Source organism: Amblyomma maculatum, chromosome 1 (genome assembly GCF_055883805.1).
Source record: "Amblyomma maculatum isolate TAMU_Amacu chromosome 1, ASM5588380v1, whole genome shotgun sequence".
Classification (NCBI taxonomy): domain Eukaryota; kingdom Metazoa; phylum Arthropoda; class Arachnida; order Ixodida; family Ixodidae; genus Amblyomma; species Amblyomma maculatum.
In genome coordinates this window covers 323,904,282-323,918,405 of record NC_139344.1, presented here as the reverse complement: position 1 = coordinate 323,918,405, position 14,124 = coordinate 323,904,282, and the positions used below count along the sequence as shown (strand labels likewise).

General features: G+C 48.8%; 1 non-coding gene across 1 annotated transcript; it reads right to left on the bottom strand.

Annotated features, from left to right (window-relative positions):
• Positions 1–12,077: 12,077 nt before the first annotated feature.
• TRNAV-CAC (transfer RNA valine (anticodon CAC)) lies at positions 12,078–12,150 on the bottom strand. The gene has a single exon. It is a non-coding gene; the product is annotated as a tRNA-Val (tRNA).
• Positions 12,151–14,124: the final 1,974 nt, after the last annotated feature.

Genomic DNA, 14,124 nt, shown 5'->3' with positions numbered 1-14,124 from the left:
AACGTGCACGTTATTCACAATTGCACCGTAAGGAATACTGCATACTCCAAACGCCAATGCGTCATTATTCCTGTCAATGCTAACTGCAGTACATTATATTTCCATTATATCTGAACTATGGTAGTAAATGCTCGCCCCAAGCTCTCAGCGCCTAAGAGTGCGGTTACGTACGCTCGTCCTCATGGCATGCGGGTAGCTATACTTTTCTATGGTTAAGATTGACGAGAATGAAGTGCGTTTAAAGTTACCCTAACGGTCATGCATATGCAGGATAGCAATAAGAAGACAGGCAGTAACTCCTGAGTGAATTCAGTTAAAGCACCCTCAAGGCCGCGCATATACACGTGGCTGAATTTTGATACTACCAGTTGCGAGGGTCAAATTGGCTTCGCGGTGTTGGAAAACTATACAGTGTTGTGCTCAGACTTGTCAGGCAGCACAATTGGTTTTAAATTGGCCTTCCGGTCAGTGGCATGCGCGTGGTTGCTCCTGAGAGCCCGGTATCAAGTTAACGCTGGTGATAGCCGGTTGCATGAAACTCACCATAAATCAGACAAATGGTGGGCCTGGGGGGGCCTCCTTCGCACAGCTCAGCACTTAAAGTGTGTGCCCTGTAGTGTATTACATAAATATCACCGAAAAAAATGAACCCACGTGCGCACGAACTGGTTACAGAAACAGAAGCCCAAACAAACAGAAACAGAAGAAACAGCCCAACGAAAGCATTCGGAGCATACCTAGAGCAGACGCCTTGTAGCAGACGACACTGACAACAGCTCACCTGTGAAAGTCCAGCGGGAAGCGGTGTAGCTTGACACCGACGCCACTGTCCATGCTGTCGCAATGTGCCACGGCGCATCGTTTCTTCACACGCCGCAAGCTCATCTTGAAATAAAGCGCTAAGCGCTTCAAAAGAACAGCGCGAAGCGTGCAAAGACGGAAAAAGACTTCGCACTGGCCGCACGTCGAAGGAAACGACAAAAACCGAGAAAACTGCCGCAGCGGTGCGGCGGGGTGCAAATTTTACAAAACGGTGACAGAGACGCGACGCGCAAGGACGACGAAAACTTCGCAAAAGGGGCATTTCGAGACTGGCGATAAGAAACCGCTTCGTGAGCTCCCGCGGCCACTGTGGCTGGGTGCCGAAACAAGGCCTGCAAAGTCAAGCTGCAAATGCACCGCACACTCATCAACAGGGGGCGCAACAAGAACGTTGCAAAAAATTAAAAATGGGGAGTAATATTTTGCTAAAATAGTTTACCTATTTTACAAAACGTGACATTAAAATGTGTATTTCTTTATGTTGTTTTATAGCGTTTTTATTTGTGCTTTTGAATTTCATTATCTAAGTGTTTTGGCCCCCCCAAAGTGGCTGTGCTGCTGTCGCGCTGGACCGTTTTTGGGCCCAGCCTTCGCTACCATTGCACTATAGTGCCGACCGAGGCCTCCCGCGTGGCACCATGAGCGATGAATGCCGGCGGCCGCCGCCAGGAGCGCTGCAAACTGGGTGGGTACCAGCCGCGCTGTCTGCTGCTTACCGCGCTCTCACATCTTCGGCAAGAGGGCTGCTTGCACTGCATTTCAGCTCTCATTAAGTCGCAACAGACCTCAGCTATAACTGAAGCCGCTGACTACAAGTTGGACTGGAAGCGGCGCACGTATTTAACGCTTCTTCCTTGCGAAGGCTTCTGCGAAGTTTGAGCATCTTAGTCCCGGACATCCCGTGCTCACAAAGGGAAACACTGAATTTCTATTCGAAGAGCAATTAAAGCATAGGCATTTATTGATATAAAATATATTTGCAATCTCTTGAACAAAGTGAAATGCTTTATTTTTATTGACATATGGTTCTTTCTGCGCACTGTACACTTGCTGACAAGTAAACACGTACGCGCAGTTTTATTTATATATTGTATATGCGAACAACACAGGAAATAAAGTCACGCAACACTCCTCTTTTGTATATGTAATAACAAACACAGGCACATATGGCAGAGTTGCATGAACAGCAGAGCACAAACGAGGAACCTTTACTTACAGCGGCTAAGGTACATCGCGGCCTGTGATTGCACACAGGGTTTTGCCGAAGTCACCATCTTTTGAATGAAGAAGCTGACGAAGTTTTTTTTTTTTTTCTCAGATATACAATACGCACGAGACGCGGCCGGTTCATCACGAGGAAGCTCGCATGGTAATGCCGCGCTTACGGTGAAACATGCGCCTAATATATAACTGCATCCATATGACATCATCTCATAACCTACTGATGCCCTGAGGCAATAAATATCGACTAAAAAATATATATATATGACGTATGTGCAGCGCAAAAAAGGACACTCGAGGGACACAGAAAAGGTACACAACACAGGTGCTGCCTGTAGCGCCTGTGTACACTCTTTGTGCTACACACTGCCATGGAGCACCGTTACCGACTCGTCCAGGTTTCCATCCTTGTGAATATAACTGCATGCTCTAAAAATGTTTCTCGCCAACAAAAGCAGTTGCCGTTTACCTTCCGTCATTTCTGTCGATGCTTCGTTCCCATTGTACAGAATGCGTACTTACGTAGCATCAGATAGCGCAGTAATACGTACGCTCCTTGTTCTAACGGTAGCCCCGTTTGCCAAAAAAGCAAGTCTTCTCTGTGCACCACAGCTTTCTCTTTGGCATTTTTCTCTGCAGTCTAGTGAGAGGCACTGGGGAAACAACAATCGCGAACCGCGCTTCACCACTGGCGGGCGACACAGTAAAAAAAAAAAAAAAAAAAAAAAAAGAAGGGATACAGGCGAGCACAGAACGCGCGCACAAAACGCGAAAAAAACAAAACCGATGCAATCGTCGCCGAGCAGGTAGAAGTGCGGAACGACTGGCATGAGCAGATACCTACACCGTAAACAAACTGCTGCACCTTCGTGAAAGCAAAAAACGCGCAGAAGCAGGTTTAACACGCACGCACAACACCAACAGATTGCTGTATTCTGAAGTGAGAAAACTGCATCGTCTGCTCAGGTAGTACCCTCCCGACAAGCAGCGCCCTCTGCCGCTAACGATTGGCTTTCATTGCAAACAACGCCATCCTCGCCCATAGGGAAGCGCGGGCGCTCGGCACACTAGCCAGTATATTCTAGGCACTGTAGTCGGCACACTAGCCAATATATTCTAGGCACTATAGTTAAAACGTTGTTGGAGAGTAGCGCCAACCGCTTCTCAATTTGCGCGACGTTATTTGCAGATAAAGGCACAAATTAGCTATTAACTTTTCATAAAACAAAATAATTTAATAAAATCATATACACAGACGCAGGCGCACATTTTCTTATTTTGGTTTATGCGGAACACGCCTGCATTCGCGCCAAGATTGAAACAAACTTTAGCGAAACCTGCGAAGCTAAAGCGGCTGCAGCGTCGAAGTGCCGCTCAGCCATGTACGTATAACTTGGCGGATGCGCCGCCTAACGCATCATATTCTGCAGAAGAACTTCGCGCGGAAGGAGGACTAATGCGGAAGCATTTAAAAGATGCGAAGAAAGTGGATAAGCAGTGAACTGGGTACTGGCAATACCACCTAGTCTCGGGGGTGTTGGTACTGGGCAGCGAAGATACTCTCAAGGCATTCAGAGCGAGCTTGCAAGTATAAATGTCTCCTTTCAGACAGAAGTGTCCGCGCAACCTGATGCTGAGAAAAGTAAGTATTCGTCTAAGTTTTAGTTCTTGCGTTCGTGATTCGAAGTTTCTGTACGTTGCCAGTAACGTCGGACAGCTGCCACTGCATGGGCTGCATGACTCACAGTAAAAAATGAAGCCTTGTCACGGACGGGTAAATCTTTAAAACCGGTAATACAGACAAAATGGTGGATAATTGAGCTAGTTGGTACATCAGGCTTTTTTATGCAGCAGGATCCAAAAGAACAGGAACGCAGAAGGAAGCACACCGAAAGAGGACTAAGCTTAGCCCTTAGCTTAGTCGGTTTGGTTTGGTTCGTGGGGTTTAACGTCCCAAAGCAACTCAGGCTATGAGAGACGTCGTAGTGGAGGACTCCGGAAATTTCGACCACCTGGGGTTCTTTAACGTGCACTGACAACGCACAGCACACGGGCGCCTTGCTTTTCGCCTCCATCGAAAAGCTGCCTCCGAGGCCGGGATTCGATCCCGCGTCCTTGGGAACAGTGGTCGAGCGCCGTAACCACTGCGCCACCCCGGCGGGGTCCCTTAGCTTAGTCAGCTTAGTTCTCGTTCTGAGTGCTTCTGTTTGTGTCCCCATTCCTGCATCAAATAACTTATATATAGTCAAATATTGTGTACCAAAAGTACAGAATACAATCAAATCTGTATTAACGTAGCATAGCGCGAGTACTCACTAGCCTACCCGCGATAGCAGACTACGCGTAGACGGGCGAAGCTAGGGGGTGTTAGCCAAGCGCGCAGAAAATTTTGTTCGAGGATACGCAACATTTTTTCAAGAGTGATTTTTTTTTTCCTTCGGTTAGTAAATGACCATGAGAATGCTTAGCCGACATTGCGCTAAACAAAAAGAGACAAAAAAAAGTAACGAGCCTTTCTTTAAATAGTAAAACCCTCGTATATTAAAAGTGTGGATCGCAAGCAAGGCAAGCTGTGCTTTCGATACGCGCCGGGAGTGTTGCGAAATTGTGCAAGTTTGAAAACTTCACTGTATAAAAGAAGTATCCCGGGCACCTCCACGTCTTTTACTGAGGTGTAACTGAGGCATATGTCAGTTTATTTGTACCGAATGAAACGGTATCATGGCGCTCCCTGTGCACTTCCCTATGTATGGGAAGCCACAGCCGGTTTGGAGCGGGAATAAAATGAAAAAACATTTATTTCCGACCGGAAATCGCTGGCTCCCCTCACCTCAGGCCTACAGAACATGGGGGAAGGAGCAGTTGCTAGCCGGGAGGTCTTGTGACCCGGCGGCCTCTTCTGCCAGTCGGATGGTTAGGAGCTGGAACCCGGGGTCCTAGCTACGCAGCAAGGGCTCCCAGGTTTCTCTACTCTCTATTCTGTGCACTCCTCCGGGAAAGGGCTGAAATTCCCCAATTATGTGATCGATGGTCCCTCTCTCATCACAGTATTTGCGTTCATCATTCCTGGCCTCGGGGAACATGTGGCTCAACTGGGTGCGGGTACGTGTAGGTTTGCAATCATCTCCAAGCGACTGCCCGTCTGTTATCTAGTTTTGCGTCAGGTGTGTGTGTGAGGGGGGAGGGGGAGGGGTGGGAAGGTAAGCCTGAATTTAATCTATAATGCTGTGTAATTTCCACATATTTTAGCACACGCTCTCCGCTCCCCCAGTCGTCGAAGTACAAGGATATTTTTTACAGGTCCTGGGCCCGTGTTCCAAGTTTGCGTCGTTATCGAAAGTCTCGCTATCTCACATGACCTCGAGTCATCTTATTGGTGCACCGTGGATTAGTGCAAACGCCGAAACGTGATGTTGACACCTCTTCCGGTTCCGCAGTGGCAACACCTGACTTCGGCGTTTTCACCAATCAAATGAACGATGCAAACTCGGAATACGGGCTCTGGACACGCAATCACGTGATACAAAAGTGACGTAGCGTCTATGTCACTCCTGCGTGCTTTCCAGCGCTTTTTTCATTCTATTGGGAGGGGCTTGCAGGGTGGCAGTCGGAGCGCCGTTCAAACAAGTGACGGCTTTAAGCCGCTTAATTGGCAAGGTGGGAGCGTGGAGTGTCCAGCTGTCCTGCGAGCAAAGCGCACAGCAGCACGCACGCAGCAAACGCGGCGAGTGGCGGGGGGGGGGGGGGGGGGGGGGTGAAGGGTGGCAGTTCTGGCCCTACGGCTGGGACTGTAGGTCAACGCCGCTTGCGGCGGGGGCTAGCCAGCCACCGAATTTTATCTATTGTAGGTCGCCAGTGTACCCGCCACTTGGTGGACGACGCAGCGGAGGTGGCTCAGCTTCGGCCCACTCAGTGAACCAGGCCTGGATGTTCGGGTCCGAGCAGCGCAGCACGGCCTCCCACTCCTCCAGAGATGGAGCTAGCAGCAAATCGGCGGGTGGCGGATAGGCCGCGCACCCACATGTAATGTGATCTAAAGTGACGTCGACGCCACACTCTTTGCATTTAGGGCTAGCCCCCGCCGCAAGCGGCGGTTACCCACCTGTCCAGCCCCATCAGGGGAGTACCAGTCCCAGCCCCGTAGGGCCAGGTCCCCTCCTTCAGAATTTTTATCTGTTGTAGACCGTCATTGCACCCGCCACCGTTTCGGCGGTGGACGACGGCTGTTGTTGCGGCACGCGTCTTTCTCTCCCTATTCCTTTTCTTTCTTCTCTATTTTCTCTTCTGTCTGCCGACTACTGTGCCGGAGTACCCGGGTTCGAACCCGACCTCGGCGGCTGCGTTTCGATGGAGGCGAAACGAAGAGGCGTCCGTGTGCTGTGCGATGTCAGCGCACGTTAAAGATCCCCAGGTGGTGAAATTACTCCGTAGCCCTCCACTACGGCTCCTCTTTCTCTTTTCACTTGCACTCCCACCTCCCTCCCCTCCCTTACGGCGCGGTTGAGGTGTCCACAAAAAACAAGTGAGACAGTTACCGTGCCTTTCCCTTCCTATAAATCAATAAATCAATCAGGCGGCTCAGCTACAGAGCCAGTAGCAGGCTCGTTCATTTTCTTTTCCTTCTTCCCACAGCCACAACAACAACAACAACAACAGCATTTAGGGTCAACCTGCTTTTTGAATATAGTATATGAATATACTTTGGGGCAGGGGAAGGAGCGGGTTTGTAGCTAGCGCCAGAGTATCTCCTGGGTCTTGCTTAAAGGGCAACTCCGGAGGTTTTTTTACATTCGAATATTCTAATAAAATTTTTACTGTGGGTTCTTCTATCCGTCCTGACGCATTCTACGAAATTTGGGCGCCGTACGGTAATTTGTTCGCGCGCAGCACGACTTTAAGATATGCCGTTTTCATGGGTTAAGTTGAGAGTATTTCTGCGGACAACACTGAGTTTCTGACGTCACAAACAGTATACTTGCGTTACTGTCCACTTCCCGCGTGATTATGAAATTGTGAGGCTTATATTTAACTACCTCAGGCATTTTATGCAGTGCGTCATGATTTCCATACTTTATTTTCACCATCCAACGCACGTACGAGTGTTTTTCTAATACTGAGTGTGACGTCACCATTTCGTCAACTGGGGCGTCGTTTCTGGCCGTGAAAGCAGTTTCGGTTTCGATTTACTGGTTTTCATTTTTAAAAATACTTCTAATTGGAATTTTGAAAAACGGTCTTTGTTAAGGGCCCCAGTCACCGCACAAATCGCGAAACCTCGGTCCGTCTTTTCATATTCGGCGACATCTACGTAAGCAACTGACTGGTTTTCTTTGCATTTGGTGTGTAGTGCACGTGCGCGTGCTAGTCGCCTGCCTTCGTGGTGAATGGGGTGCATATTCTTATGGAGGGGCTTGATAATAAGCTCCTTCCCGATTGCTGTGGGTATTTGCCTGGGGTTGTCCGCCATGGGTTCAGCACGACAAGCCTCCCGGCTTTGGTGTGCGCCAGTCTGGAGCACTGCGATATTAAATGCGTTTCCTTCAGTTCATCAAGTGTGTTGTGCATTCCAAGAGCTAGGAGCTTATCGGTTGAGGTGTTTCTCGATAGTCCTAGTGCTGTCTTGTAAGCTTGCCGGATAAGACGCTCAACCTTTTTGCTTTTCGTCTTGGTAAAGATGCAGATGGGGAAGGGTGTTGACTAGCCTGGTGATGACAGCCTGAATGAGTTGACAGGTGTCGCGTTCTTTCATGCCCCTCCTCTCGCTGGCTATTCGCTTGATTAGTCTGGCTTGTTTGGGTGACTGTTGTGGTCAGTTTATCTAATGTTGTTAAGTTCCTGTAGTTACTCTGAATGAACATGCATAGGATTCGGATGGTGTCTACTTCTTTGATTGCTAGTCCTTTGAGCTCTAACCTGATTGCAGGAGGCGGAGGTCTGTTCTTTCGATTGAGGCCTTCTCGGATTACAAGGAGTTCGGACTAGGTGTTGTGGCTGTAGGAAGAAGGAAAAGAAAACGCACGGCCCTGCTATTGGCTCTGTAGCTGAGCCACCTCCGCTGCCTCGTGCAGACAGAACAGAAAGTAGAGAAGGAAGAAAAGGAAGAGAGAGAGAGACGCGCGCCGCAACAACAGCCGTCGTTCACCACCGAAGCGGTGGCGGATGCAATGATGGCCCACAACAGATAAAAATTCGGTGGCAGGCTGGCCCCCTCCGCAAGTAGCGGCGACCCACCTGTCCCAGCCCCATCAGGGGAGTGTGATTTACTGATTTATTTATAGGAAGGGAAAGGCGAGGTAACTGTCTCACTTGTTTTCTGTGGACACCGCAACCGCGCCGTAAGGGAAGGGAGGAAGCTGGGAGTGAAAGTGGAAAGAGAGAAAGAGGAGCCGTAGTGGAGGGCTACGGAGTAATTTCGACCACCTGGGGATCTTTAACGTGCGCTGACATCGCACAGCACACGACGCCTCTTCGTTTCGCCTCCATCGAAACGCAGCCGCCGCGGTCGGGTTCGAACCCGGGTACTCCGGCACAGTAGTCGGGCGTCTTACCACTGCACCACCCCGGCGGGGCTCAGCGCACGTTAAACATTCAAGATCCGCTAAAGAAGAACGTGAGGAGGAAGCGTCGATATGAGCGGGGCGTTGGCACGATCTAAAAATGGCGTTGCATTGCGAAGGATAGAGGGGCTTTGTACTGACTTTATAGGCTGATAAACTGTTGCGTCATCTAGAGCCGGTCAATAAATATGTCTACTCTCGCTATTATCCTCTGAAAAGTGATTGTTTTCATGCTTCTTCTGGCACATAATTTAGCTAGCTGTTGGATTATTATGTCTGCATTTTTGATAGTGCATCTGCTTAACTGCGTTCATCGGATATAAAAGTTAATATAAATGAGTATATGAATATAGTCATTGCTTTTGTCAGACGCCCATATTTGTACTGTGTAGACCTACGTGAAAACTTTGACGGCGAACCTCTTCTCATCAATTTTTCGTATCATTTCCTGAAACTAAATTTTCTTTATTTGCTTCCTGCACCTCAAATTACTGCCAGCCGATTTATTCGGCTTGCTGTCTTTAAAAACATTTTTACGAAATTGGCTCCACACTCCGACGGCATCGCAAGCTATTCGAAAAAAATATGTAAATGTTTAGAGAAGCTGAAAGTAGTAGATTGGCATAATTTAGCTTGTTAGATGCAAATGACATTGTCGCTGTCGTCGAGAGTTATTACGCCGCTTGAAGCGGCGCATCTCAGTCCCCTGTAATTTTCGCGAAGGACCACGCTCGTCATCCATTTCAAAGCAGACAGATTCACATCCTTTGGAATATATTTCTCGTCACGTATCCCATCTCTGTCTCCGTGGTGGAGCGGTTATCACGTGCGCCTCACACGCACAGCGTCCCCGGTTCGATCACGGGCGGAAACAAGCTGTTTTTATTTGCGGCGCGCATTGCTTTTTCCTTCTTTTTTTTTTTTTTTTAACGAGCGCTACAGTAGTTGTTACTCACAAAATCCGGCTTCTGCGTCGTTGTCGGCGTTGTGAGAAAAAGATCATGGGCCTTGCGCTGGCAGGTGTTCGCGTGCAGGCATGGCCAGGCACTGATTCTTCGATGCTTTGTAGGCTGACATCACTGCCGAGGCGTCACGCACACGTTCAGTGTTACCAAAGTTACGGCAGGTGACGTCACAAAGCGCCGACCAATCAACCTGGTCATTTCACTTGCCAACCACCACATGACCGTGATGTATGCTGTCCGAGTTGCCAGGAGCGACATAATAATAATAATAATAATAATAATAATAATAATAATAATAATAATAATAATAATAATAATAATAATAATAATAATAATAATTGGTTCACAGGAACGGAAAGGCGCAGTATCTGTCACACTTGCTATGTGGAAACCTGAACCGCGCCGTAAGGGAAGGGATGAAGATGGGAGTGAAAGTGGAAAGAGAGAAGGAGGAGCCGTAGTGGAGGGCTACGGTGTAATTTCGACCACCTGGGGATCTTTAACGTGCGCTGACATCGCACAGCACACGACGCCTCTTCGTTTCGCCTTCATCGAAACGCAGCCGCCGCGGTCGGGTTCGAACCCGGGAACTCCGGCACAGTAGTCGGGCGTCTTACCACTGCACCACCCCGACGGGGCGGAGCGACATAGGCACAAAGCCGATTCTGCGTTCTGATCTCACCTTCCCATCTCCTTCCCATCTCAACCGCGAAGTTGGTAGCGCCTACTAAATCGGCGGCCGGTCAAAAGAACACACAAACCTGGGTTCGGATTTAGCACCTCGCGAAGTGCTTTCGCACTACTCGGCGCGGACGGAACCACGTAGCTCGCTGCGTTGGGCGTTGACATCGCTACATTGGAGCACAGAAGAGAGGTCTGCTCGCCTCGGCATCCAGAAGTGGATCACTGTGATACCGCTAGACCACAGAAACGGAGATGAGAGCTGCGATTTGAAATGCATTGCTAAGGTTGTGAAACAGATTGGTTGGTTGGTTGGTTTATGGGGTTTAACGTCCCAAAGCGACTTAGGCTATGAGAGACGCCGTAGTGGAGGACTCCGGAAATTTCGACCACCTGGGGTTCTTTAACGTGCACTGACATCGCACAGCACACGGACGCCCCTCATATATATTGTTGTGGGACGCTGTGTTCGCCTAGAGATAGACACAGAAGAACGGAGGACACCAGGCAAACACCACTTGCCCCGGCGCTCTTCTTTTTCTGGCGCAGCGCTCTTTGGCGCGCGCCGTAAACGCCATACATATATGTATGTATATATATATATATATATATATATATATATATATATATGTGTGTGTGTGTGTGTGTGTGTGTGTGTGTGTGTGTGTGTGTGTGTGTGTGTGTGTGTGTGTGTGTGTGTGTGTGTGTGTGTGTGTGTGTGTGTGTGTGTGTGTGTGTGTGTGTGTGTGTGTGTGTGTGTGTGTGTGTGTGTGTGTGTGTGTGTGTGTGTGTGTGTGTGTGTGTGTGTGTGTGTGTGTGTGTGTGTGTGTGTGTGTGTGTGTGTGTGTGTTGGTTGGTTTGTGGGGTTTAACGTCCCAAAGCAACTCAGGCTATGAGAGACGCCGTAGTGGAGGACTCCGGAAATTTCGACCACCTGGGGTTCTTTAACGTGCACTGACATCGCACAGCACACGGGCGCTTTTGCTTTTCGCCTCCATCGAAAAGCGGCCGCCGAGGCCGGGATTCGATCCCGCATCCTTGGGAACAGTAGTCGAGCACCGTAACGTGTGTGTGTGTGTGTGTGTGTGTGTGTGTGTGTGTGTGTGTGTGTGTGTGTGTGTGTGTGTGTGTGTGTGTGTGTGTGTGTGTGTGTGTGTGTGTGTGTGTGTGTGTGTGTGTGGAATATTCCGCATTTAAGGATATGACGCAATAGCATTGGCTACCAGCCCACATATAAACCCCCACTTTAATTACTAAGCCGTATGAACGCGCCTGCGCAGAGTAGGTGTATCCAGTGCTTAAAGTCTAGCTCCATCGGAGGGGGTTTGTTGATTCGAGCACAGGTGGAAAGAGAAATAAAGAGGGAGAGAGAGAAAGCCGCTGGTGTCCTGTGTTTTAGAAAATACATTAATGATTTTATTAAAACTCACCTCTAAATTACGGAAGCAACAGAGCAGAAATGTCTGACAAAAATAAAAATGGTATCCTCCTTCGTATTCATACAGTCCTTATACATTCGAGACCCCCCTGACTTTAAGTCCTGGGTGTAGCGGACCTCCTTCTGAATCCACGAGCACCGTAAGGTAGATTCTTCATCTTCCCTGCTCAAATGAACAACCAGAGTTTGCAGCTTCTTCCAAATTTCTGATACCACGTGGCAAACCATCGAAGAATCGGTCATGCCACCGGGATTTGTTTTTCTCACAACGCCCACAACGACGCCGACAACGACGCCGGATTGTTTGCAGAACGGAACCTTTAAGCCTGTCGCATCCAAAAAAAAGAAAAGAAAAGAAAAAAAAAACATATTTCGTGCGCCGCAAACAAAATTTGTTTCCGCCCGGGATCGAACCGGGGACCTTGCGCGTGTGAGGCGCACGTGATAACCACTACACCACGGAAACTGCGCTGGCATCCGGTGCAAGAAAGATATTCTGGAGTTTGCGGAAAAGGCTAAAAAAAAAAAAAAAAAAACGAAATTATAGGCGGGAGGGGTAAAACTCCTCGAGGGGTGCCGAAAATAGAAATTGTTTCCGTCCAGGGAGTGCTGCACCGACACATTTAGAAGTTGCTGTCACGTTTTAGTGAAAAGTATACACGTTAAAGGGCGTTTTTACACGAATGTTTGCAAACTGACGAAGTAGAAGAGCGACCAAACGTAATTACGAGATCCTTCTGGTGCCACCAATAGACCTTTGCAAGGAGGGCGTCCTGAGCGTCGCTAAATTGCTCGCGCTGGGCTGTTGTGTGCATGTTTCGCTAGCGCGGTGAAAGCGGCAGTGGAACCGGTTTGCTACAGCTCAGAGAGGAGGCGTTTCGACATTGTCGTCGCAAGTACATAACATGAAAAAACGAACTTTTTCAGCCGTAGCAGAAAGCCTACCGAGCTATTAGATCTCAGTACTTACCAACCGCCGACTTGCGTTGACTAGAATTGGCTCTATGCAAATACGAGGCGCTATTTGCTACGCGTGTATAGCAATTCAGAACTTTATTACGCATGAAAGAAGAAAAATAGGATGAATTGTTACATAATGATTTATTTCGGATTCCATTTTATTTTGGTTATTTTTGCCCTTTATATTGCCCCATGTCCCTGCTGACACTGGAATCAGTCAGTACGGCGGACTGATAGGAAAGCTAAGGTCACATCTAACGAGGGAGGACTGCATTGCACAAACGAAGAACAGAAGGTGCGATTCATTGCTCCGAGAGAACTGCACAGAAAAAGCGACAGCACTGGTCTCGCTTCCCACCTCTGCACAAGGTTACAAATTTATATTCACATTTAAAGCAGAACGTGCTTATTGAAATTTATTTCCATGAAGAAGCGGGCAAGGACGCAATCGGTTTAAATTCAAGCGGCAGTGATTGCCTAAATTTTCGATAGCGTCCCTTTTCTGCGCAAGCAGCGCTACAATCGCTCTCTCACTCACCTATAACTAAATTCAGAAACCTCCCCTTCTAGTGTCGTCACCTACTAGTTGCGCAAGTCTTCATCGTCGATGCCATTTATTATAACATCTCTCCATAGCGCGCGCCGACCATCCACAGCTCCGCTTTCAGGAAGGTCGTTCTCGAACGTCAAAAAGAAATTTTGGGAAGGGGAGGATATCGCCGGAGGCGGCCAAAATCCTCACCCAAAGAACAATAAATAGGAAAATTCAGTTAATTTGGACACCCGCTCACGCTGCCGTCCCTGGTAACGAGGCGGCCCACGAGCTAGCCCGAGCTCTCTACTTCCGGGTAGCCGTCGAGCCCCCCGAACACTGGGCATACGACGAGCGTCTGCAAAATTATGGGGAAATCATCGACCATTATAAATTGGGACGTAGACTGGTACCCCCGCCAGATGTTAGACTAAATAATAGAGAAGCTGTCGCGTGGAGGCGGCTACAAACTAATACGTTCATGAACCCGGTCTGGGCGTTTCACGCGCTACCAGACTTTAGGGACAATGATCTCTGCAAACACTGTGGGGCGAGAGGGACCCTCGACCACATAATTTGGGAGTGCCCACAATCTCCAGGGATAGGGCAAAATATTACAAGTAGAGAAGCCTGGGATACCCTGCTGCGAAGCGCGGACCCTGCGATCCAGCACCGCGCCGTCCATCTGGCGGAAGAGGCCGCAAGAAGCCAAGGGCTACCTGCCAGCCTCTAATCCGGGGGCGTACGACTCCCCGTTTCCGATGGAAATAAAAGTTGTACAACCAACCAACCAACCAACCAACCAACCAACCAACCAACCAACCAACCAACCAACCAACCAACCAACCAACCAACCAACCAACCAACCAACCAACCAACCAACCAACCAACCAACCAACCAACCAACCAACCAACCAACCAACCAACCAACCAACCAACCAACCAACC